Source organism: Mustela erminea, chromosome 3 (genome assembly GCF_009829155.1).
Source record: "Mustela erminea isolate mMusErm1 chromosome 3, mMusErm1.Pri, whole genome shotgun sequence".
NCBI classification, from domain to species: domain Eukaryota; kingdom Metazoa; phylum Chordata; class Mammalia; order Carnivora; family Mustelidae; genus Mustela; species Mustela erminea.
In genome coordinates, this window is record NC_045616.1 from 26,321,121 (window position 1) to 26,348,637 (window position 27,517).

The 27,517-nt window shown below is 40.8% G+C and overlaps 1 protein-coding gene across 4 annotated transcripts in view; it reads left to right on the top strand.

The window, feature by feature from the left end:
- The first annotated feature begins 6,699 nt into the window (after positions 1–6,699).
- LOC116586014 (zinc finger protein 474-like) overlaps positions 6,700–27,517 on the top strand; it is a 57,926-nt gene continuing 37,108 nt past the window's right edge. The window contains exons 1-3 of one of the 4 annotated variants that reach the window (XM_032335467.1): positions 6,700–6,878; positions 16,898–17,053; positions 18,217–18,336. The gene's annotated coding sequence lies outside the window, so the exon portion shown is untranslated. The remainder of the gene's footprint in view (positions 6,879–16,897; positions 17,054–18,216; positions 18,337–27,517) is intronic. The other 3 variants (XM_032335468.1, XM_032335469.1, XM_032335470.1) reach the window with 3 other exon arrangements.

Here is a 27,517-nt window from a genome sequence, read left to right on the forward strand (position 1 = left end):
AAGCCGTGGTGGGGGGAGCAGGAGAGCAGAGTGGCGAAAGGCTCGTGCGTGATAACAGACAACTTGGTCACGACTGAGCTCACCAGACTGGGATCATCACCTCTCAAAATCATCTTCCAGTCTGTGCTTTATCTAGGAGTGAATTTTGGTGTGGCTGCCCTTGACCAGCCCAAGTGAACTTGTCTTAATGTTTTCCTGTAACTGGGATTTGGCCTCATTCCTTAGAGTATGCACTTGCCCACACTTTACAGCTCCTAGCTGTATTCCTGCCCACTCTAATTCCATTACAGCTTGAATGGGTGAAGACTCATCTCCCTTCTCTGTCTTTGCACTTTCTCTAACTGGATTTGACATTGCAGAAGTGATTTTACACTTAGTCACATAGGATTGAAAGTCTGCCACCTAGTTGCTTGGGATAGGTGACGTGGAAAAGAGTATAGGCTTTGAAGTCAGGCAGACAGGGCCTGTGTTCACATTTCCGAGGTGTCCTCACTTGTTGGCTGCAGAATTATGACTAAGCTACTTAGACTTTCTATGCCTGCTGCTTCATTTGTAATGTAATCCCTTAGCTATGCACCATGAGTCTGAAAAGAGCCTCTTTTTTTAATTCTGGAAAGAAAGAAAGCATCCTCATTTTAACACAGTCTAGAGCGCAAAACTTGGCACTATTGACATTTTGAACCATTTTGAACCACGTAATTCCTTGCTGTGGAGGGCTGTGTTGTGCATTGTAAAATGTTTAGCTATATCCCCGACCTCTATCCACAGATGCTGGTAACACTCCCACAACCCCATATGTGACTGACCAGAAAAACCCTAGACATCACCATATGTCCCTGGGGTGGAGGGAAAAATCACAATCAGTTCAAAAAGTAATGATTCAGAGGATGATTCTCCCATCAACTTTTATTTTGGTTCTTATAGTAAGACTAGGATTGGTATCTGGACTAAGCCTAGTTGTCTTTTCCTGGTGTGCCTTACCATGTACTCTCAATCTAACTTCATTAGGTACCTTGCTAGGGCAATGAGGACATGGTCTGCTGTACTCTGAAAACGTACAGCTTCATCTTAAGGCATGGTCTGCCTCTACCATGAGCCTCTGTAAGACAAACAAACTCGGTGTTGCTGATACGGGTCAATACTTTGGTAAAGCTTTCATGAGTCGCCACTCTAACCAAGTTTCTGTCTTAGCAAAGATCTGTGGGAAATCAGGGAGTGAAGACAGAAAACTCCAACCTATCAGAGCATATTGCCTGGCACAAGACATGGTGCACAGCAAGAGTGACCTCTCTTCTTTCTTCCTAGGTCTCAGAATATGGCCGTCCTTACTGCCATCTGACATGCTGCCATGTCTCTCGTGACTCATCCCAGAACCGTGGGCTGTGACTTAGGCTTTGCACTCCTCACTTCTTGACTGATCGTATTTATATAATCAAGTCGTAAAGGTAACCTGGGGAATGTGTACTTTTTTTTTTTTTTTAATCAATGGGTGGTTAAGAGGAGAAAATTTCTAATGGGTTGGAGGGTGACCATGTTAAATACATCAGAGTCACCGAAGGTGATGGAGGGTGGAAAGATGCTTAGATGGGCTGATTGAGATGCCACTGATGAGATTCTAAGATGATGCTTCAGGGAGAAAAGCAGATAGAAACCAGGTAATAGGTGAAGAGAGGATAAAAGCTGAAGGAAGCCATGAGAAGGGAGGCAGGGAATTGGACCACTCTTTATGAAAAAGAGAGTAAGTGGAAAAAAAAAAAAAAGAGAGAGAGAGAGAGAGAGTAAGTGCATAGATTCTTGTCTCTAAGATAGAGTACACCTGAGACTATCTGAAGTGTGAAGGGAAGAAGCCAGTAGAATAGAAGAAATTTAAGGTGCCAGAGAGAAGGGACTAACCAGGGAAGCCAGTTACTGGAAAAGAAATGTCCCTCCCTCTGAGACCTATAGAAAGAATGAGAATGAGGGAGCCTGGGTGTCTCACTTGGTTAAGCGTCTGCCTTCAGCTCAGGTCATGGTCTCAAAGTCCTGGAGTCGAGCCCCACATCAGACTCCTTGTTCAGTGGGGAGCCTGCTTCCCCTATGTCTGCTGCTCTCCCTGCTTGTGCTCTCTGTCAAATAAATAAAATCTTTAAAAAAAAATGAGAATAAGAGGGAATCCCTTTATAACCCACAGTTTTCAATTTAGAGTTTGAAATGCCCTTCATAAAATGCACATGGAAAGGTAAAATATGAGACTGTTATCAGCCGTGAGCACTCTAATTTAAACCAGCTTTGGAAATCTGTGGGCAATAAACTAGTGATTAAGTATTTATTAAATATTTATTATTCACATGCCATAAGGCATTGGACTTCTGCCAGTTCTCTGAAAAAGAGGCCAAATTATTTCAAAATGTTTATATTGCATTAAGTAGAAAACTTTAAGGATTAATCTGGCCTTAACACCTTCTGACTTTTAATTACCTTCAACCAAGCTAGTCACATCATCTTTTTTAACAAAGAAAGGTGTGTGCCCAGCTTAGTGGGTAAATATTTGTGGGCACCTAGTATGTACAAGTTCTGTGTTTGGCTGGCTGTGGTGAGTATTGAAAAAGGGGAAGGGAAGCTAGATGGAGAGGTGTGTCAGGACATTCTGGAGAGAGCCAGAACTTGTGAAGGGTTGTCCAGATTCACAGCAGATATTTAAAACTGAGAATCATAGGCCTTCAAAAAAGGAGGATTTACAACACAGTATATTACAAAATATTTTATAATCCCCTGGAGCGCCTAGATAAAATCTGAAAAAAACATCCCCCCGTCCATAGGAGGCGAGATCAAAAGAAAAAAAAATCCTTCTCTCTGCCCCGACAGTGTTTTTCATTATGCCAAGGATAAAGCAAGAGAGTCCTTTGACCATTTTCTTTCACTGGAGTCTGAGTTTGAAATCCATGGCACATACACAAATAACTTAATGTCCCCTGCCTCATCAATTTAAAAAAGTCAGGCCAATTATGTACTTTTGCCTGGAGACAGTTGGCTGGACTAGAGGCTATTCTAAAGCCCACTTTAGCTCCAAGAGTTCTGGTTCTATGGTAAACCACTCAAGTGCATAGAAAATATCATACCCTTATTGGCCTCCACCCACAAATCCATTTATCTCTTGAACACAGTTGAAGGGCAATTTGTTGTCCTTTTTGTTTTGGCAGTTTAGGAAGGTTTCCATGGTTTCTGTGTCCTCTTGGTCACTTTTTCTGTGTCTATCAGAGGTCAACCTTGTCAGCTTTTTGGATGTATGTTCCTCAGGCGTGCATTCCATGGAGTCAGTATAAATCGGCTTCGGGGGTGACATAATTCTAGATAATACATTGGTTCATGGCCCATCATGGGGCCATAATGCATAAACAGATAACAAGTTTATCTGTGCTATTAAAATTTCCTCGTTTGGGGTGATTAGAAAAAATATATATATAAAATAATTTGGAGAGAGAGCAATAAAAAAAATGTTGAGGAATACGGTCTTGGGACAAGGCGTTCTCGGGGCCTTAAGATATGTTGAGAAAGACTCTGGTGCATCAAATATACTTTATTTTTTATCTTAAAAAGTCTGTATTTAACTCACTTCCTCTGCCCTTTCTAATCTACCACAGGACACTTTCTGCAAATGTTTACATTGAGACATCTTCAAATTCAATGCAGCACATAAAACTCTTCCCTTGTGACAAAAGGTGTGGCTAGGAGAACGACTATCTCTCTTGAGATCAGACTGTTCTGGGTGGCAGTCTGGCAGTGAGGTCTTGCAGGAGGCTGTGAAAGGGGTCCTTGGGCACCAGAAGGACACACACCTCAGTCCCCGACTTCCTTTGGGATTAGCCTCGAAACTAAGGGCAAGTTGCTTAAAGCCTCCAATGCCGTTTCCTCATCTGTAGGACAAGGGTCCTGATGCTTCACCTGGTAGGGTGGTGGAAGGGTTTGAGATGATGGACAGTAGCCGTCTCTGAGTGAGGCAGAAAGGCAAAGTAAACCATAACCGGGTAGAAGAGAACAAGATGGCCCGTGGACCTATTTTACCAAACTTCACAAACATCCTGTTTGAGCTCCTGCTGCTGCCATTAAAAAAAAAAAAAAAAAAAAAAAAAATTCTTGCACACAGAATGTAGCCCCTGTCCTGTATAAAGAATGAAGTATTCAAAAGTATTATAAGTCGCTTTCAGAGGGGGACTTGGGTTTTGCCTCAAGAAAGGGACATCAGAACCATCAGAGAAACCGGCAAGGAGCCGTATTTCTCCTGCTCCATAAAAATCACCATGATTTATTCCTTTAATGAAAAAGTCAGGGGCTCTTGCAGGCACAACAGCTGTGACTTTATGAAGGGAACCTAAGCCAGAATTCCTTGTGGTAGGGCTGTTGCCACAAGGGGTCCGATCTCTATTATTGGTGGAGTCTGGCATTAGCCCACAGAGACACAAAACAGGACTGCGCAGCCAAGAGCTTGAAATAACTCTCAATTGTTGTAGGTGAGAAAAAGCTCATGCAACACCAAACTGGACTAAATCTGTTTAAGGAAGGGCATCCGTGTCTTTGATCCACGGCTGAGCTGAGTATCTGGCGAGGGAAGAGAAAAGGGAACACAGTCCCCTCGTATCTTAGATGGGTTGCTGGTCGTCCACTCAGCACATGCGAGCACTTAAGCTGTTGCCCTGAATCAAGGGCTTTTCTCCTCAATGTTAAATACAGTAAGGGATAAATATTTTGGATTCATCAGCCTCCAAGTATTCTTCAGATGTTTTGGTTTCGAGCAAACAGAATACATCGTGCTGGGCACATTCTCCCTTGATTTTTTTTTTTTTTTAAAGGACCGTGTGTGATTTATGGGAAATGGAATCCATATGTTTCTGCTTCGTTTACACTTAAGTCATCAAAACGTTGTGTTGTAAGAGCTATTTGATGTCCGAGTTGCCTTGTGAGCTTGATCTTCCCGTCCTTTAAATACAAACGGCTCAAAAGCGCTGGTCTCTCCCCTGGGGATAAAAATATATGTTTATAAAAAAAAAAAAAAAAAAAAAAAAAAAAAAAAAAAAAAAAAGCGCTGGTCTCTCTAAAAGGCCGAGAAAGAGAAGACCAAGAAAGACCGAGAGACCTAAGAAGGCCTGTGGGGCCAAGATGAAATAGACTTGAACATCCCGAAGGTCGCTTTAAGCTGAAACTACCACTCCATGAATTTCACATGGGTCCCAAATTTACAAGAAAACAAAACCTCCTCGGCAGCCAGTTTCAGAAGCAGCTCTGGTAAAGGCAGGGAAGCTGCTGGCCAGTCAGCCACCCGACCAGGGAGGACAGGGCTCTGAAGGTGCTCTTAGCTGCCCAACAGATTCTTATGCCCGCTCCTGGAGGACCTGTTGTTTTCGGGCTCCCCCCAGAGCAGTCTCTCCAGCCGGGGAAAAGAACCCTTTGCCCCACTGAAGCTCGGCAGTCTCTGCTGTCCGTGTGTTCCCGGGCTGTCCTGCCCTAGGCCAGAGTTCCCTATCTGTTCTTCTGCCATCTGGCCCAAGTGGCTGGCCACTGAATGGAATCCTGTGGGTGCATGTGGGACGGTGATTATTGACTGGGCAGTGTCTTATCTCACTCAGCTCACAATGGGGCCGAGAAATCATGGAGTTTGGGTCAAGTGCAAAATAGATTGACTGGGGACCCACAAATTGGGAAAAAGCCCACTGTAAAGCAAAGTTTCCTCGCTCCCACCCTTAGAGCAGCTCTTAAGTCACTTCAAGCGTGCTCTATCTATGGCATTTTAGGAAAGGGTTCAGAAGAAAAACAGCCAAATTGGAACTACTTTGGGGATAGTACAATGAAGCATTATTAAATCTCTTTGTATAGTCATCGTTGGAGCATTATAGAATGTTAGGATGTGAACTTCATCATCCTGCAGGGTCTCTAGAAATGAATTCAACAGAATGCACAGTCTTGTGAATCACCTGTATTTCCCAAATCAGTTATCTGGGAGTAAGGAAGCAGCTCCTACTGGAAATATATTGGTGTACAATATACAAGTTATGCACTAGCACGGGCACACATGTGCGCACTTACACAGGGTTTGATGAGATCAGAGCATTTGCTTGCTTTCGGAGCTTCTCTTCCCACAAAGAGACTGTGGATTTTCCGTTTGACTTCGGGAGCTTTAGTGCACGCAGAGTATTTCAAAGTAAGAATGTACCACAATTGGCTTAACGTCTCAGTATTTTTCAATAGGGGGCTTAGACAAAGCATTCTTTCAGATACATTTTGAAATGTTGACTGGAGTTCTGAAAGTCATTTGCTGTGACTTGAGACGCATTAGAAAATAAACTACCCCTAAGGTCCACATCTTCATGGAGAATCTCCCATTTGTCTCCGTAAGAGGCCAAGCTTCCTGACTATAGATGATGCTTTCTGAAGACCTTATACAAGATCAGTAAGACAGTAAATCTTCCTTTTTCTTCCTTTGAAAAAGGGGTTCCACTCCATTTCCTCCCTGAAAAGAGCCTTGTGGCTTAAATTCATGCACCTCTCCTCCTTCGGGGCTCAGTCCACTGGAGTCAACTTCCAAGAAAGCTGAGATCCATCCATACCTGTTGTACTATTGGTTTCAGAGTCCCTCCACCCCTTGTTTTGGATTTTTCCGTCCGTCAGTACAGAACTCGGTGCTGTCCCTTTTGTTGACAGGTTGCCAGGATACCTCTCTAGGCGACAAAGGCTGGGGTTTCTCTTCCTGGCAGCCCAACCGTACATACTCAAGAACTCCTGCAAGAGGGCATGTGAATCCTGGAGCTCCCAGCTCTTCTGCTCCTGTTTCCACCAGCCCCCTCCCTGAGGGGCTCATCAGGCCATGACACAAGCTGAAGCAGAAGGGTGACAACAAAGCTTGCCAGGTGAGGCTCTCTTGGAAAGTGTGCTTTTCCTCTGTTGTCTAACTAATCAGTCAGTCTCCAACCTTACCTTTCCACTAATGATAGAGGCTTATGTTAGGCCATCCTAGTCTCCTCCACTTCCATCTCGCTAACATGTCATAAATAGTTTCTCACTAGAGAAAAGAAACTTCAGGGCACCTGGGTGGCTCAGTGGGTTAAGCCACTGCCTTCAGCTCAGGTCATGGTCCCAGGGTCCTGGGATCAAGCCCCACATCGGGGTCTCTGCTCAGCAGGGAGCCTGTTCCCCCCCCCCACCTCTCTCTGCCTGCCTCTCTGCCTACTTGTGATCTCTTTCTCTCTGTGAAATAAATAAATAAAATATTTTCTTAAAAAAAGAAAGAAAGAAAAGAAAAGAAACCCCAAATAAAATAATGAATCACGAAGTAAAAACCCTTGACTGACAAAGTAACAAGTATCATTTTACTTCACTGGGTGGTGCTGGCAGTAATGGGAACTCTGGAGTCAATGTTTTAGGGGCTAAAAGAGAACCAAATTTCTCTTTGAAGAGATAATTGAAGAGATAATATTGAAGAGATAATATTCCAATTGAAGAGATATTATTATTTAAGGATTTTATTTATTTCTTTTATTTTAGAGAGAGAAAGAGAGTAGGGCAGGGGGAGGGATAGAGAGAGAGAGTATCAAGCAGACTCTGCGCTGAGCACAGAGCCCAAAGCCAGGATCCATCTTACGACCTTGAGGTCATGAACTAAGCCAAAACCAAGAGTCGGTCGCTCAATTGACTGAGCCACCCAGGCGCCCCAAGAATAATACTATTTAAATGTATAATTATTTAAAAATAATCATCCTCAATGAAAGTAGATGAAATGTTTTTTACATTAACCCAGGATTATATGTTTATTAGCCAAATTATCCTTGAAAGAGAAAGGGGTGAGAAAGGCTAGAGTTACTCAGATGAATCGACAGATTCTTTATTGAGATAAAATGTATGTGGGGAAATGCAACGGACCCTAAGTTCTTAAATTCAAGTGCCTAAAATCAGTGAGTTTGACAAATATACATAATGCTGTAAACCATCACCTTAAGCAAGACATGGACATTTCTATCATCCAGAAAGCTTCCTCATGTCTTTTGTAGTCCATTGTCCCTCCGTGAGCCACCACTGTTCTGATTTCTATCACTAGAGAATAATCGGGCTGTCTGTGAACTTCATAGGAATGGACTCACACTTGTATCTGACTTCTTTGGCTCAGCAGAATGTTTTTGAGATGATCCCATGTTACTGTGTATGTTTCTAGCTCAATGCCCTTTATAGGTGAGTATTATTGCATTATAGGATTATCCTGCATTTGTTTCTCTCTCCTCCTGCTCCTTGGTATTTGGCTTGCTTTCAGTTCGGGTCTCCTGTAACTAAAGCTGCTGTAATCACTCTTGCACAAGTCTCTTGGTAAACATATGGTTTCGTGTATCTCAGGTTCAGACCTAGCACTGAAATTGATGGTAGATGTATGCTTGACTTTATAATGGGTATGAAATGATATGTCACTGTGTCTACAATTTGCATTCCCCTGACTAATGAAGTTGAGCATTTTTACATGAGCTTGTTGGACATCGCTGTCTCACTTTTATTAACTATCTGGTTACCTTTCTTGTCCATTTTAGATGTTTCCTTTCTTGTTTATATTATCTTCACTGATGTATACGTCACGTCCGGTAAAATGCATATGTTTTAAGTACAGTTTGATGAGTTTTGACAAAGGATTACATCCATCTACCCACCGGGTGTTATCAATACAAGAACATGTCCATTACCCTTTGTAGTGCATTCTCCACCCACCCAGCCCCCCAACCAGCAATCACGGATCTTCTTTCTCTCCCTTCCAGATTATCTTTGCCTGTTCATAGATAGAATAATTCAGCATATTCTTTGCACCTGACTCTTCATTCAACAAAATATTTTTTTCTTTTTTTTTTAAGATTTTATTTACAAAAAAAATTTATTTATTTATTTATTTGACAGAGAGAGAGAGATCACAAGCAGGCAGAGTGGCAGGCAGAGAGAGAGGGGTGGGAAGCAGGGTCACCATTGAGCAGAGAGCCCGATGTGCAACTTGATCCCAGGACCCTGAGATCATGACCCAAGCTGAAGGCAGAGGCTTGACCCACTGAGCCACCCAGGCGCCCCTTAACAAAATATTTTTGAGTAGGATCACTGTATCAGAAGTCTGTTCATTTTTATTGTGGGGTACTATTCTATCCCACGAATATCCTTCACTTATGCGTTTACCTGCTGAGATATGCTTGTGTTGTTTCTTAGATTTTTTCACTATTAAGAGTAAAAGCTTTGGTAAACATTCATATATGTCTTTTGTGGACGTATGTTTTCACTTCTGTTGGGTGATGATTTAGGGATAGAATGCCCATGTTAGTAGGTGGGTGTTGGTTTAAATTTGTGAGATTCTGACAAACTGGTCTCCCGAGTGTTTATGTATTTCACACTTCCACCAGGCATGTGTGGGAGTTCCGGTTTTCCCACATCCTCACTAACACTCAGTATTAGCAACCTTTCTAATTTTAGCCATCCTCATGTGTGGTATCTCTGGTTCTAGTTTGCATTTTGCTAATGACTAACAGCTAATGATGTTAAATTTTATTTCATGAACTTATTGACTATTTATACTTTTTCTGTTATGCATAATCTATTCAAAACTTTGGCCCATTTTAAAAAATTGTGTTGTTTGAATTATGACCATCTATATATATAGCTAGATAGATATAGATATATATAATAAATCCTTTCAAATATATGTCTTCTAAACATTTCTTTCCAATCTATGACTTTGGCTTTTGATTTTCTTGATGGTGTTTTGGGGTTTTTTTAAGATTTTATTTTTTTGTTTATTTGAGAGAGAGAGAAGGAGCAAAGGGAGGGGACAAGCGGACTCCATGCTGAGTGTGGAGCCTGACTGGGGGCTTGATCTCATGACCCTGAGATCATGACCTAAGCTGAAATCGAGAGTCAGATGCTTTAACTGATTGAGCCACCCATGCACTCCTTGATGGTGTTTTTTGTTTTATGGGTTTTTTTTTTAAGACTTTATTTTTTTAAGAGAGAGAGAGATAGCAAGAGACAGTGTGGGGGGTGGGCAGAGGCAGAAGGAGAAACAGGCTCCCCCCTGGGCAGGGAGCCAGAGGTGGGGTTCATCCCAGGATCCTGGGATCATGACCCAAGCAGAAGGCAGTTGCTTAACCAACTGAGTCACCCAGGTGCCCCTTGATGATAGTTTTAAAGAACAGAAGTTTCTAATTAATACAAAGGAAAATTTTTAAATTCTATTTTTTTTAAGTTTAATGCTTTTTTGTGTTTTGTCTAAGAAGTCTTTGTATCTACTGAATTCATAAAGATATTTTTCTTTGCTTTCTTCCTAAAGCTTTATAGTTTTTATACTTGTACATTTTACATATTATAGTTTTTATATTAGTTCTATGATCCACTTTGAATTTTCACATGTGAAAGAAGAGAATTGATATTAACTTTCCCCCTACATGTATTTAGTTGTTTCACCATCATTTGTTTAAAAGATTTTATTCCCTCCATTAAATTGTCTTAGCATCTGGGTCAAAAATGAATTGACTGAGTATGTGAACCAACCATATATTTCTGGATTCTATTCTGTTACATGAACCTATTTATCTATCTTTACTGGCATTGTTAATTTTTAATAAAGCAGCTCATCTTGGCTTATAAGTAGTACGGCAAGTATTAAAACAAATATACAAGTGGAGTCCTTCCATGATTTCTTGCCACTGGAACGATGCATAAGAGTTTGTGTTAAGTTGGACATTTTTTTCTTGCGTGTTGTCCAAATTTTTCCCTGGGCAATAATCTGATTTTAAGTGATTCTATAACAAACAAAAACCAAAAATGTACAGTCATAAATGTATTCAAGAATGATAATCCCAGCAAATGAGATGCATTTTTCAAATGTATTTATACAGAATGATATGTAAACTTAATTTTCATTTCTTCCTTCAGTAATTTTTGAATGTCTACTATATTGCAGGCATGACTTTGGACAAAGCAAGAGGGAAAGGAACTATTTCTTGGTCCATAATTTTTGCAAGGAAACATTACTTATAATCTCTGTTTCCTATTTAACAATGTATTCCTCACAATTATAGAGAAAAAAATCCATATCTGATAAAATAAACATCCGGTTAATCGTCTTCATACATTCCTGTGAATTGACAGAAAATTATCGACACTCAAGTGTTTACTAAGGAACATTTCCTCAGCCTTTCCAAGTTTGCTATCCCTATCAAAAGATATCCATTCCTTCTGAGCCTCAGGATGCAAACTATCATTTCTTTCAGTTGCATTTTTCAGATTATTTTAGAATTTGAATTTCATGTATTATTTCTAAGAGCAATTTCTTCACAAACTTGGACTTTAATTTGGCTGTTCCTTCTGGGTGCTTAAATAATTTAAATGAATATGTGATATCATCTTAAATAATTTTCCCAACTTCTCTGGTGAATGAAACATTTTCAAGAATACATGCAACTTAACTAAGAACATTTGTATTATACCAAAAAAAAAATTAGAGGGACGCCTGGGTGGCTCAGTAGGTTAAAGCCTCTGCCTTCAGCTCAGGTCATGATCTCAGGGTCCTGGGATCGAGCCCCGCATCAGGCTCTCCAGTCAGCGGGGAGCCTGCTTCCTCCTCTCCCCCTGCCTGCCTCTCTGCCTACTTGTGATCTCTCTCTGTCAAATAAATAAATAAAATCTTAAAAAAAAAAAATACACGCAATTCTTAAAAAAACAAAAAACAAAAGAAAGCAAAAAAAAAAAACAAACCATAAATGGTGAAGAATGTGAGCTGCTGTGGAACACCCTTCCTGAGGAAGCTGGTGGTGATTCCCAGTGGAGTCTTAAAAACACGGCAGCGTTTGCGGAACATCATAGCATACAAGTATGGCACCAGGCATAGCAGGCACAATGTCGGGGCAGCAGGGAGGGAAAACGTGCGGGAGGCAAGCTGTTGAGAAATTCAGAGTGAGGACAAGCTGCAGAGAATGTCCTGAGTGCAATACAGCAAGAGATTCTGCTTGTTTTGTTGTTGTTTGAGAGAAGTCTCTGTGAGGAGCCTGACTGGGTCCTATGCAGGCAATACCTGGTAGAATTCTGCTTGCACTGAGTGCTACTTTATAATTCATGTTGATTCGTAATCAGATGTTTCACTGTTAAAATAAAACGAACTCTCCTCTGTAGGCTCTAATTCAGGAGTCATCAAACTTTGGCTGTTCAATGCCCAGATGGTAAATAATTGAGGCCTTGTAGGCCATGTGCTCTCCAGTTGTGGGGCAAGAGCAGCCAAAGCTAAACACAGAAACGAGTAAGTGCAACTTGGTCCAGTAAACCCTTATTTACAGAAAGCAGCAGACAGCTGGCCAGATTGGCTAGTGAGCCATGGTTTCCTAACACTTGTCTAATCTTCATTTCTGTTGAAATAGCTTCCCATCTCACACATGGGCATTTAAAGGGCTGTGGCTATGGATCTCTTTCTTCTCTGAGCACCTAGTCCTTTGGGGTTCTCTTCAAAAGAGATAACACTTCCAAGATTTAAACTTTGAGACTCATCTGCATTCAGAATGCATGTGACCAAGAGGGACAACGTAAGAATAAGTTCAGCTCAGGAAAGCCAACCTCTTAGATCTTTCTTCAGCTTTCTGTCTAGTCACACAGCACCCACTGCCTGAGCTAGCGAGTTCTGTGTCACCTCTGGTGTGCCTGTCAATTATCCCCATTTTTGGAGGAAGCTCCAGGCCATTGATGTTTGTTGCTTATCACTTGATAAAACTGTCTTTGTCATGAGGATTTGGTCCAGTACTCAGTCCTTCGATGGATTCTCATTTCTCTCCGATTTGGGGGAGTTACACTTCTAAAGCTAGAATACTAATTCCTAACTTCCTGAGGATTATAATGAGCAAGGTAAGATGCTCCGAGATCCCCAAGACTTGAGAAGATACTACAAAGCTGGCTGTTAGCCCTTCCTGTCCAAAAGTCCTGTGGTATGCACATGTATTTCTGTGTGCATGTATATGCCTGTGTGTGCACACATGTACCTCTACACGTTGGTGCATGTGTGCGTATGTGCATCAGTATGTGTGTGGGAGAGAGAGAGAAAGTACTGAGAGAAGCGTAGTCAGGATGGCTCTCTTTTAGTTGATGATATGTAAATAGAAAAAATATGAGGAAACTTGGCAAAGAACTGGGGGAAGATTCTAAGCCATGGCATGAGCCTGAGCAAAGCCCCTTCCAGTCCCTTCCCTGACCTACGCTGCAGTGAGAAGGACTTCAGGTTCTTTGAGGACCTGGAAAGTGAACATGGATAAAACGCGAGTGCAAGCAGGGGAGAGTAAAGAGGGACCAGGGCAGAGACTTAAAGAAAGAACCAGGTACAGAGGAACTTTGTGGCTAAGCATTTGGATTTTATTTCAGAGTGGAGGGACAACCATGGAATATTTAACCCAGGGATGTGTAGGACCTGTTTTGGGATTTAAAGAGTTGAATATGCCTACTCTGGAAAAGATTGGCACGCGGGAAGGGTTATTTATTCCCCTGCTACTGCAGAAGCAGCCTGTGGCCGATGAGGCCCGTCCATTCACCTACCTGGTTGCAAACTCAGGTGGGCAGGCCAAATGTCTAGAAGGAATAACCAGCCGCATCAACGATATGTGTAGTGATGTTTCTTTCTTTTTCTTTTTTTTTAAAGATTTTATTTATTTATTTGATAGAGAAAGATCACAAGTAGGCAGAGAGGCAGGCAGAGAGAGAGGAGGAAGCAGACTCCCCACTGAGCAGAGAGCCCGATGCGGGGCTCGATCCCAGGACCTGAGATCATGACCTGAGCCGAAGGCAGCGGCTTAACCCACTGAGCCACCCAGGCGCCCCTGTGGTGATGTTTCTACTTGAATTAATGTATTATCACATGGAGTTACCCAGTATCAAAAGGGTAGGAGGTGGGAAAGAATGTAGGAAAGAAGATGCATGAAGATAAAAATCAGAGAAGACAAGAGATGAGATGGTGAGCAGAAAGAAAGGAGAAGGGGAGTGGAAGGGGATATGAGGTTTCCTTCTCTGGCAGATCATTAATAGGTGATCATACAGAAAATGAAGGGTGAAAAGCCAAATGTTGTAGTGTCTACTAGAGTAGTGCCTTTTACCTTTCCTCTTGCTCTCTTCTCCCCACCCTCCTCTCCCGTGCCAGTCCACGCTAGGATCAAGAACCTCGCTGGAGAGCTGGGGCAAAGGAAAACACCCTCATGATCATTTCAGTCTGAACTCACCACCGCTGTGACTTCTTCCCAGTCCAGAGATAGGGTCAGGGGTGGTTTTATGAAAATGACTGTGAAACGAATGAAGAGCAAAATGAGAAGCAATGAGGATGGGAGAAGAAATAAACAATTGCGGATAGAGTCAGAATTCAATTTTCAGCCAATGATTGTCCTTATTAGTACCATCTGACCTGATTCCAATCCAACATATTGTTACCAAATGAGTGCTAGATGGATCCTGGCATCCATTCTTTGCTAAGTGATGATTATGGCGATGATTCTCAATATATTCTCTGACCTAGAAAGAATATGTGAAGAGATGTGTGTGTGTGTTTGTGTCTTTGTCTTTGTGTGTCTATGTGTTCTGGTGTGTGACCCCCAGTGACATGATAATAAATATAGCTAATAAAAATTCCAGCCTGTTGCTAAGCAACATATATATATATGTGTGTATATATATATGTATAAATTCATTGGAAAGATAGATATACATATATTTAATTTGTGAAAAACTATGTTATGGATCATTTTGAAGTCATAAATGTGTAAAATGAAATAAGGATTTACATTATTTGAATCAGTTCATGGCATTTCCCTTCAAAAATACAAAATGATTGTGCAACATAAGAGTAAGATAAATCTTGGATTACATTGTCTATTTAGTTCCAAGTGAACCATCTTATATATGAAACACATGACATTTTGAGTAACAAAAATTAAAACCACATTTTCCTCTTCAGTTAGTGTATTTCTTATGTCAAAGACTATGTCAAGTGGCGTTTAATTATTTTAGTTATTAGCATATTTATGGGTGATAAGAAACTTGCAAATGAATTTTCAGCAGAGACTCCCAGGACAAGCTTGTTAATAAGCAGCAATGGAATACTGCTGTAGCTGAAATGACTTAATTGGACACTATCCATTTGGTTTTCTAAATAAAATAGGTCTGAGTGCTTCATGAATAATTTATCTTTTTTTAAGATTTTTTAAAAATTTGTTTATTTGTTAGAGAGCGAGCGAGCGCAGGCAGAGAGGCAGGCAGAGGCAGAGGGAGAAGCAGGCTCCCTGCCGAGCCAGGAGCCCGATGTGGGACTCGATCCCAGGACGCTGGGATCATGACCTGAGCCAAAGGCAGCGGCTGAACCAATTGAGCCACCCAGGCATCCCTGAGTAATTCATCTTTAATGTGATGGCATCTCTTTCAATGTTAATTTTGTAACTGGAATTTTATAATTAACCAACAAGGATTGAGTTTGTAGCCTAAAATCGTCATTCCTCTGTTCAGTATTTGCAGGATAGATTCTAAATCTATACATCTTCACATATTGATTCCATAGCGTCTTGAGATACGTCAACCCTTCTCTCTATATATATTTTTAAATAGAAACATGGTATATAAGATATTGGTGTTTGAAAACTAGGAACATGGTGGTATGAACTAATAAATGGAAACCAGCTTAAAACATTTAAATGAAAGCTTCTGCGGGGACAGAACATTGTGGGGGGGGGGAGAAAGTAAAGCACTGAGAAATTGCCAAAGCTTGCTGAAAGCCAATGCAGATTTCACTAAGGGTTTCTCAACTGTAGTTTCCCACCCTGGGATCCAGGGTAACAAAATAGTTCTCAAGACAGAGAGAAAGGGAAATCCTTTTTAGGCAGCTTAGGAGGCACATGAGAAATTTGACATATTTGTCTCCTAGTGGAACATCCTTTTGTAGATAGGGCTTCCCAGCATGAAAACTCAGGAAAAGGAAAGGAAGAGAGAGGAAGAGGATGTTTGTGATGCCTTGTATTGGTGTCCCACAAACATAGGTTGATGGAATTCTCAGAAATATTTACCTGGGCCAACTGTGAACCATCGCAGAAAACCTACAGGAGAAGAGCTTAACTAGACCTTAGGACTGGGGACACTAGGACTGGCCTATCAGCTCTATTGAAAGACAAGAAAATGACATGGTTTAAAAAATACTATGGCACTAGTACAGTAGTTACAACCGTGAGGGAAAAGCCAAGACCATCACTGAAGCACCAGGATTGTTGAGCCTCAGATGACCTCCGGACTTCTTACTTTGATAAAAAGATATGCCTCTATTTCATGAAGAGACGAGAGTAGGATTTTCTTTATTTGTAGTGACGCAAAATCTTAAGAATACATAATTGAGGTAAACATGTTGTGAAAACGAGCCTGTTAACTCATGGTTGGAAGGGTTGGACTTATGTCCAACCTTATGTCCAATAAGACTTATGTCCAATAATGTGTTGTTGTTTGTGGTGGTGAAGGGAACTCAAAAATTATGTCACAAAATATCTGTTCTGGACTCTACTGCCAGAGGCAGCATTCTGGGCTGAATGAATTATTAAATTAATCCAGGCAGGCCTTCTTACCACATTCAAGTACCTCAAACAGTGGGGCATTTATTAGAAGGATACATGCATGGAAATGCAAGGGAATCTAAAAACTAGGCTTCCAGAACCACAAGACCTACCTGCTCCAGGGGACTCCTGAGCCAGAGAGTTGAGTAGACTCTGTTCTCTGGTCCAGACACCAAAATAATTAGTAGGCAGTTTTTCATAAAGTTTCAGAATTCTAGAGGATCGTCGAAGGAACTTCTCAACCAGGTTCTTTCTATTTCTGCTGAATAGAGCATTAATAACCAGATATTACCCCCATTGATTTTCAGACCTATGTTCATCAGGGCTCTTTCTTGAATTGTTGAAATATCTGAGGAGAACTAGAGACCACAGCCTGCTTCCCTTTTAAAGAGAAGTGTAGAAACTGGCCTGTCCACAGTCAAGCTCCACGAACCCAACGTGGTCACTGCCTTTCCACCTCTGAGGTGAGTGCTTCCTCTCTCATACCTGACATGATTGGCAGTGATAACATCCGAACCTAGTTCTTCTCGTATCTGGTAGGAATGTCATGTCATGTCTCGTATCGGGTAGGAATGTCATGATGTTCCCGGAGCATGGATATTCTATACACTCAGAGTGAGATGTAAAGACTGTGGAACATCACATGTCTTCTGTCCTCAAGTAACAATGGCAGCTCCAGCTATCCTGTCATCAGCCTGTCATCACCCCCAGCCACTCCTGTGCCCTCTGTTCTGCCTTCCTCCAAGCATCACTTATTTGCTGGGACATGGCAGCTCTCTCTCACTGTCTTCTGGCTTGAGCAACCATTACTATTTTTTTCCCCAAGACAGGAACGTGATGGGGCCAGTTCTTTTCCAGTCAATTCATGTATTGGAGCATTTTTTCTAGCACCCAGTTCAGATCCAATCTGCCTATATTGGGGAGGGGGAGTTAAGTGATGATTTCATACTAGTTAGACTTGTTAACTTTAAAAAAGTGCACTCCTTTATCTCCTAAGTTTCAGTATTTCTTTCCTTTTGGGGACTACAGGTTAGAATGTCTTTTTTTTTTTTTAAGATTTTATTTATTTATTTGAGAGTGAGTGAGAGAGAGACCATGAATAGGGAGGAGGAGCAGAGGGACAAGCAGCCTCCCCGCTGAGTGTGGAGCCTCAGAAGGACTCATTCTCAGAACCCTGAGATCATGACCTGAGCCAAAGACTGATGTCTAACCAACTGAACCACCCAGGCACCCCGGAATATCTTTTAATAAAATATGATTTGGGGCACCTGGGGGGCTCAGTCAGTTAAGTGTCTGACTCTGGATTTTGGCTCAGGTCATGATCTCAGGGTGGTGAAACTGAGCCCCAGATGCATTAATAAATTAATAATAATCAATAAAATATTAAAACCTTAAAAACAAAATAAAATATGATTTCAGTTAGCCAACTCAACTTTGAAATTCCTTATAATATTTTAGCAAATGGAGAATAATTTCAGAAATCTATAGTTAGTCTCCTAATTACATTTCCCACCTGCTGGGTTTGTGAAAATATGGAGAAGCAGACAGACATTAAAGCCATGACAATGATGATAACACACTTACCACCTACCACACAGCATGCTAACCATTTTCTCTTACTTTTAAGGCTCACAATAACTATGCAAGGTATTATTATCCCACTAAACCTGAGACGAAACTGAGACACCTAGAAGTTACATATCCCAAGATTCCACAACTGATAAGCATTTTGGAGCTAGCATTTCAGGTAGGTCTGAATTTATAGGACTTTGGAATGGAGACCAATGGGAGTATTACTAGAGTCTTTGCTAGAAGCTACTTTTTCTTAGTAAATTAGACCTTACCAGGGGTTTTATGGTTAGCTTGAACTTGGACTTTTTTCCTAGATGTGATGGTATCAAACTTAAGACCTGAGTGACCTAATCCCAGGCCACACAGAAAGGGAAATTAGGAATTGGTTTAGCATCCAAAGGAAAGATGCTTTTAAAATAAATTCTTTCATTTTTAAAAATTCTGTCTAAATACCGCAAAAATCTACAGCAGAAGTTCACTCTCTGGTCCAGAAGTATTTGTCAAGATTTTTAACAAAAATATTTAGACATGTGTCAGCTACTAGTAACATAAGATGGGACATGACGGTGACTGTTTGAAACAACATTCAACAGATTTTGAGAACTGGAAGAAACATATACGTCTGGTTTTGTGTTGTACACATGGTTTCAAGAAGTTAGATACAAATTACATTTTGTAGATCAGGGTGATCTATTTTCCTTCTAAATGTTTGCTTTTAGAGAAAATTCTGTAATGGATCCTTTTAGGAAACTAAAGAACTTCCTTTGTGTAGTCTTTAGATGTGAAATGTTGATATTCGCCAGATTTTATTACTCAAGACATGTTTTCAATCATATGTTGCATGTGTTTAAGAAAAATGTGTAAAGGTTCCTCATTTCCTGTAAGGCAATCAGATTTCCTAAAAGTAGCTATACTGCTTTTGATATTTTGTTTTCAAATTACTTTCCTTGTTACTTCTCTCTTTTATTCTTCATTCTTTTCCTCTGCCATTTCACCCACATCATACTACCTGTTCTCACACACACACTTATATCTGTTTATCAACTCACATATACACAAACGTTTACACACTCACAACCATCCACTCACACCTATCCATGCATCCCAGTCATACTCATCTAAATACACTTCACTCGTATGCATACACATACCACACTTAATAATTCGTATTGATTCACACACTCACATCCATCTCTCCTTGCCTCACACCCATCTCTTCCTATATCCATACACACACATCTATTCACTCATATTCATGTACAACCCACATTCGTTCACTCATACCCATCTACACACTCACACACATACATTCTCTGTTATATACACTTGTAGACTCATACATATTTCCACCCATAATACAGGCCTACCCATCTACTTGTACTGGTCCTCACATACGGACCAACTCTATCCATCTACATACTTACACTCATGTATACTCTCACCCATACACACACTCATCAACTTACATCCATCTACTCACATCTCATCACATCCCCATCTGCTTATAGGCATACACACACTCAGACCCCTCCTCCACAAACTTTCACATACACGCACCTGTCCTTCCTGCCACAAACCAAAGCCCCACAGTTTTTCTAGCACATCATGTTCTTTTAGGTTCCCATTACCTTTGCTTATGGTGCTATCTGTGTCAGCTGTAAATGTCCTTCTCCCTTTGTAACTCCTATTCTTCTTTCACAAACCAGCCCAAATGACATTGCTATTTTACACACAAATGTGTAAAACTTTACTTGTAATAGCCAAACTGTAATCAGCCTGAATGTTCTTGAACAAGTAAAACAAATTATGGTACATGCCTACCATAGAATAGTACTCGGCCATTAAAAACAGCTCATTATTGAAACAAACAAAAACTAGATATATCAGCAGGGAATTAAGCTGGGAAAAAAGCCAATCCCAAAAGGTGGTTTACTGCATGATCCTATTTTGAAATGAAAAAACATGTATGTATAGAAATGGAGGACAGATTAGTGTGTTTAGGAATAAGAGATGGGGACTTGGAGGGGACAGCGGAAGGGAGAGAGGTGGGTGTAAATTGATAACATCAGACATCATATGGTGTTGGATCTGTTCACTCTCTTGACTATAGTGGTGCTTATGTTTGTAGGCAATAAAATTGTACAAAGCTTAATACACACAGACGTGAATACAGATCAAAGTGGATTGTGTCAATATCAGTATTCTGATTGAAATACTATATCATAATTTTACACTGTGTTACAATTGAGAGAAATCAGACAAGGGGTTAAGGGATCTCTATATTTTTTTTCTTAGAAATGCATGTGCATCCACAATTATCTTAATAAAAATTGCGATTAAGAATATAATATCATCTCTAGACCTAAGACATTAACATTAATTCTTATTATCTAGATAACAAGACACACTTTAAAGGATCACAATGTGATAAAAACAAATGGGATAAGAAGCACCTAGGAAAGCGCAAACTTCTGCAATTAAATCCGAATAGTCAATCACATCAGTACTGACTGAGGGAGACCTAGCTCAACAGCAGATCACATGGCCACAACTAGGGTTGGGGACACAATGATAAGGCAGACCAAACAATCAACCCAGCCTTAAACAACACACTCTGACATTGAATTGCCAAGTTGTTCTTCTTTGTGAGGAGCACACAGACAGGGAAACATGAAAGCAAGTTCCATATTTTAGGTAGCTACATCATGTTAATGCAGTGACTTATCCAGGGCAACCCTCTTCTACCTATGCAGAACTTCCAAATATGACACAGTTACTGATCAAACAGTCACCTCGGTATTAAAATCAAATCTACCTCTTTTTTTCTGAGCACTATAGGCAATATCTCCAATGGTCCTCTGCTATTTTTACAGTATATTCCAAATTTCGTTTTTGCTTTTCTCGTATTTATGTACTGCATATACATGGGTATGAAATGGCTGAACTGTAATTGACCATGAACTACTGATGCCATCTAATGGGATTAAACAAAATGACATTGGCACAACATGTTGGGGGATCCTTTTTATCCTAGGGTTCTGTGGGAGAGGAAAAAGTTTCTATACCTTTTTCAGTTCAGTGGTTGGGCCTACAGAATATTGCTAATAAACGATTAACGGGCGCCTGGGTGGCTCAGTGGGTTAAAGCCTCTGCTTTCAGCTCAGGTCATGGTCCCAGGGTCCTGGTATCGAGCCCCGCATCGGGCTCTCTGCTTAGCAGGGAGCCTGCTTCTTCCTCTCTCTGTGCCTGCCTCTCTGCCTATTTGTGACCTTTGGCAAATAAATAAATAAAATCTTAAAAAAAAAAAAAAAAGAAATCCATTTTTTTAGTATATGTGCTGCCGAAGCGAGCACAGAAATCCATTTTTTAAAAAAGGACAGATTAACAAGAGAAAGATAGAGTGTATTAACTGGTGCCTCATACTTACACACAGGATGAGAAACTCTTAGGGTGGTCAGAATTTGATGTTTACATTGCATCTTAACAAAAAACAATAAATTTGTGAAGGAGTAACAAGGCAAAGAGATTTAGGCTTTTAGGGTTGGCAAAATATAGGAAGTAAATATATGGGGGAAACTAATAGAAGATACGGGCTCTTTAGTGATGTTGTGTGTAGCTTCCTCTTGGTGCTTGGCTCTGAGCTGACAAGAGTAGAGTTGCCTTTGAGTTTCCTTCCTGATTTGGGAAAGAGAGACGTCTTTACAAATTTATGTCTTGCTTTTAGGCAAATAGAGTGAGAGCAGAGAGCTTTTCTGACATCTTCTTCTTCCCAATTGCCTTCAACTCAAAATAATCCTTATGCCAAAGTGGCATATCTGATACCCTACAATCCCAAATAAGAAATTGCTCTACAAAACGGAAATGGCTCTTCAGCTCAGAATCCAAACTGATAATGACCTTTCCACCTAAGAACGGTTTAACCATCCAGCTCCATCATTTGAGAAGACTGTTAGTGGTCCTCACAACACAGTTGAAAAGAGAGAAGGGGACCCTTGTCATGCAGACAGCACAACCCTGAACACAAAATGGAGTCAGTTAGCCATGAGCAGTCAATAAAGACTCTACCTTACGGAATCATGTAGATGCTAAGACAAAGAATACAGTCAAAGAGGAAAGGGGGATACAAGCTTGACATGTAGACAGGGAAGCTATATAGATCATATTGAGGAGAATGCCAAGTCTGAAAGAATTATTTCCCAAGTCACACTAGGTGAGACTCTCCTGTATAATATTATATGAATATTTATGCCTTTGTTACCATAAGGTGAATTGCATTATAATTATCATTCTAGCAGGCCACCTGATGCCCTGGGATAGAGTCCCCGCAGTGATGTTTCCAGTGGAGACTAGAGCTGGGTGACTGTGAACTATTAAAATTCTGGGGTACAGTGTGGCCAAAACTAACTGAGTAACATTTTTGCAGAAGTCTGCATTCACAGTGTTGGTCTCTTTCTTTTGGGATGCTTTAGTTTGCTATTGTAGCAAAATACATTAACACTAGCAGCTTAAAACGACCCAAATTCATTATCTCATAGTTCTCTGTGTCATAGATCCAACATGGGTCTCTTGAGGCTAAAATCGGTGTCAGCAAAGCTGTGTTCATTTTTAGGAGCCCTTTTTGGAGGCCCCATGTCTCCTTGGTCTTCCCAGCTTCTAGAGGCCATACACATTCCTTAGCATATATAGTTCCTTTCCTCCATCTTCAAGTCAGCCATGGGTGGTTGGGCCCCTTTCTGCTTTGGTTGTCCTACCTCTTTCAGGGAAAGGCTGTCCACTTTTGAGGACTCGTATCATTATATTGGGCTTATCATTTCTAATCCTTCTTCTTCCAAAATATAACAGAGTTAAAATATAAGCCACACTTTTCTAGTGTGAGTGGTCAGCACTGCCTTATGGCTCTAGAGCAAACTGACAGTAGAATCAACCATAGGGTGCCCTTCCTAATGACACCCTCTCTATTGTGTTGGGGTTGTCCTTCCACACCTAAAATGGAGACAGACAGACAGCGGACACAATGAAAGCAAATGCAAGAGAGAGCACAGAAGGCGGTAAAACCATAAGAAAGTGGAAAAATCAATAATCACACCGTTGATTTTAAATTGTGTTCTTCTAATCAGATATCCTGATATTTCCTTCCTCTTTTTTTTTGAGTAAGACAGTTTTCTTTTATTATTTTTTCCTAAACTCGTGTGTTTATTTAAAGTTTCCTGATATTTCTGATCCAAGGTATGACTTAAAATACACATGGATCTTTTTTGTGTTTACTAAAGGAAAGCAGAACAAAGCAGTTTGACACTCTGACTGACTTCCTTGCTATCTGATAGTTACCAGGAGTGGGGTGGAAAGAGGCTTTCAGTACATTTTAAACTACTAAGTAGTTTTAAATTTACTAAGTAAATTTAAAAATCAAACTACAAGCTAAGAAGGTTGAAAAATAAAGAGCTGTCACCATATTTCCTGTTTGGCCTGGGCTCTGGGGACAGAGAGGATGGACAGGTTCCCCCAAGATCCCAGAGGACGCCTTCTAGTGGTTTTCTTCAGCAGGGGAGAGCCTATGTAAGATTCCTGAGCAATGAAAGGATGTTGTATGGAGGACTCCGAACCATTAGGGATCTCAGACCATCTGGCCTGTGAAAGAGTGCTTTGTTCATGAGAGTCAGAGATTTCAAATGGAATGACAATAGCTTGTTGATGACTTATTTACATAGGAGGACCAGAGATGTGGGGAGAAGAGCAACAAAGAACCCACATTCAGAAACAGCCTTCACCCCATGGCCGTACATAAACTCCCAGGTCTCCAGAGCCACCACCAGGGAAGTCATGCCGATCAAACCAGAAAATAGAGGTGCATTCATTACACTCACAGCAGAAGCCCAGCCTCATGGGCTCGGCCCTGTTTTTGACTTTCTTCCCAGGGACTTTCCTGAGAAACAGCTTTGGGTGGAGAGAGCATTCACAAAGGGTGTTGATGTCTGCGATGAATGGTAATGACGATCAATTAACGTGTCAGCCAGGCTCTGGGAGGCTCGGACCTCCTGGAGGTAGGTGAGGTGGGTCGCACTAAGGCACAATTTTGAGGCTGTTGTCTGGTAAGTGGGTGATGTGGTTAAGAAAAGGTTCCTCCAGGATACAGAGAGGCCCATCTCCCATTGGCCAATCTGACCCTTCAAAGGCAGCTGTATTCTTCTTTGTGCTTCTTTCCACCTGGACACACGGATCCAGTGATTGTCCTTCTGATACTACCCCTCTGTGGTTTGCAAGTCTGTGCCAAAGATATCCCACTGGGTAACGTACTGAGATGATAAATCAGGAGCAAGAAGACAGTGGGAACCCTGTGCAAACATATCAGGTGATGGGGGCTAGGAAACACATGCACCTATTTACAGTTTTTAAATTCTGAAACAATATCTATCTTTTCCCCCACTATGTTTTATCGTAATACATCAACTTTAGACACTTGATGGATATCTGATACCTCATTCTAGGTTGAGAGGGAATTACTGGCTGTTCTTATACATTTTCAGTTCAAACTAATTTGTAAGTGGTACTTGACAAAATGGCTAGTTTGTCAGAAAGAAAAAGTGCCCCAGATTCTGTAATCTATACAGGGAAGCGTAATTCTCTTAGGAAGTATTTCCAGTTCCAGCCCAAATCTTGGAAATCTAGCAGTATGTTTTTAATGGTTTGTTGATGTTCTTTTGACTGAATGATTCTTTCTTTAGATTAATAACTTAAGCAATGCAACATTCTTCATGTGAGGGATCATTTAATGGTAAATCAAGAACCGTTGGCTTAAGCAGACGAGTAGCTCTTGTTATATCATCGGTAACTAAATAATTATGGGAATGCTTCCAAAAAGTTCAGATGGTCTCCAAACACATTTCTTTTTGTGTTTGTCTTTTTTTCTTTTTTCCTTTCTTTGGTTCTACCATCTCTCTTGTGGCTGATCTAAACACTGGCTGCTTGATTTTTTTTTTTTTCTCTCTGAAATTAGATGCATCATTTCCTGTGACCTTCCATTAATGTATGAAAATTCCTCCTCAGGTCACTGATTCTTTCTTTTCCCTTCGGATATTTCCTTCCCTCTTAGAAATAAGTCTTTCAGCCTCACTCTGCTGTCATTATGAAGCTTTGTTTCTGAATTTTTACCAATAAATCTGTCATGCTTTTAGTAAATATTTCTCATAGAAAAGCCTTCAACTGGATTCCCAATTAACTGAGGGCAAGTGCTCCTTTAAGTGATATTCAAATATTTAATTGAGGATAAAAATGGGGGAAAGGGACACTTTAAAATGAGGCTATGGTCAGGAACTCAAATCCTTTTGAGAATCAAGGATGAATTACAAATAAATAAAGCAAAGGACTTATGAGAAACTTCGGAAGAGTGAAGACTGGCTGTCTGACCCACAGACACAGCCTTTATTCAGTATCAGTCAATGTAGGTTGTTGCCACATTGGAATGTGGGCTCTGTATGGTCAGCTCTCCCACTTTCTCAAAAGAAACCAAAATCCTGATTTTGTGTGACATCTCCCAACTTTAAAATAATGGCACCTAATTCAGACTTTTGTTAAAGAAAGAAGATAAACTTTTTTATTTTAGATAGAGTGAGTGAGAGTGGGGAAGGGCAGAGGGAGAGAATATTCAAGCAGACTCCCTACTAAATGTGGAACCCAGTGTGGGGCTTGATCCCATAACCCCTGAGTTCACGACTTGAATTGAAACCTAGAATCAAATGCTTAAACTACTGAGGCACCCAGGCCTCCCTAAACTTTTTTTTAAGTAAGTTCTATGCCCACCATGAAGCCCAATGTGGGGACTAAACTCACAACCCAAGATCAAAATCAGAGCTGAGATCACGAGTCAGATACCCAACCAAATGAGACGCCCAGGCACCCAAAACCATTTTTAACTCTAGGAAGGTCAAAAAGAACTTATTAACGGGCCAGATTTTGTGTATGACCTACTGCCTTAAAGTCTTACGAAAGAGCTATTTGGAATAGCTATTTTATTCTATTTGGAATAGAGCTATTTTTATTAGGATTTTTGCCCAGAAAAGATGGTTTGTATGCTTGTTTATGATTCAACAGCTTGACTCCCCCCCCCCACTGTTTTTTGTCTACACTTTGAATTTCTATACACGATAGGATTCTAATGTGATTGTACTGATGGTTTCTATAACCAGTTCTCCACCCCTCCAGATGTCAATGTTACAATTACGTGGTCATACCTGTGTGGCGTTCGTGACTCTAGAGTACTCTGTGATTTGGAAGCTCAATATAGAGTGAAAATTACAGGCTTGATCTAACAACAGCCTTCATAGAGTGGTATTATGAGCTTTAACAACATAAAATGTCCTTACCGAAAGCTCTACTTAGAAGTGTAAAGAGTACATTTCTCCCATTTTCTGTTTGCATGGCTCTCCTAACACCATAGACTATTATGTCTACACACCTGACAATTAGATTGAATGAAGGTGAAGAAACTGACTTCTTGGTTTAAAATTCTTCGCAGTGAAGGAAAGACAAGGAAGGGTAAATTTTCATTAGCTATTCAGAATCAGCCTGGAATTGCCAACAGGGACAGGCAGATTCCCTTGAAGCCATATGCCTCAGGGTCAGTGGCTTTTCTGAACGTGTTTCTATTAGTTTACCTTTCAGTGCTGTTCCTGTCTTTCCCAAACCAGTCCACCTCCAGTTCCTAGCTGCTCTCATCTGGTCTTTTGTCACTCCCATTACAATTTTTGAGGACCACAGGTGCTACTGGCCTAGTGGCTATGCAAAGAGGAGTGCAGGGAATCAACCAGAGTGACCTGGACCACTCCCCTTACCCCCCTTTCCCGGTCATCTGTGATCTAGGAATGGGATCACTTTGACTCCCTGTGTGACAGTGGTGGCCTTATGGCTGGGCAGTCAGCTGCAGAAGACAATCATGTAAAATGAAAGAAAATATGAATATGCTTAAAAAGGTGGATTTCCTGTTTTGGTTTCATTCAATCGGTCACAGAAGGAAAAGCGACATTTTCTAGTTCTCGAAGCATGATGATGATATAAAATTAAAATTTGTTTTCAGTGGTCTGAAAGTTGAGGATTGAATGTTAAGATAAGCACAATATTTTCTTTTCTTTTTTTAAAAAATTTTATTTGTTTATTTGACAGAGAGATATATATAGGGAGAGGGAACACAAGCAGGGGGCGTGGGAGAGGGAGAAGCAGGCTTTCCACTGAGCAGGGAGCCCACTGTGGTCTTCTATCCCAGGACCCTGGGATCATGACCTGAGCTGAAGGTAGATGCTAATGACTGAGCTACCTGGGTGCTCAGCACCGTATGATTTTCTAAGCTGCTATGGAAGAATTCA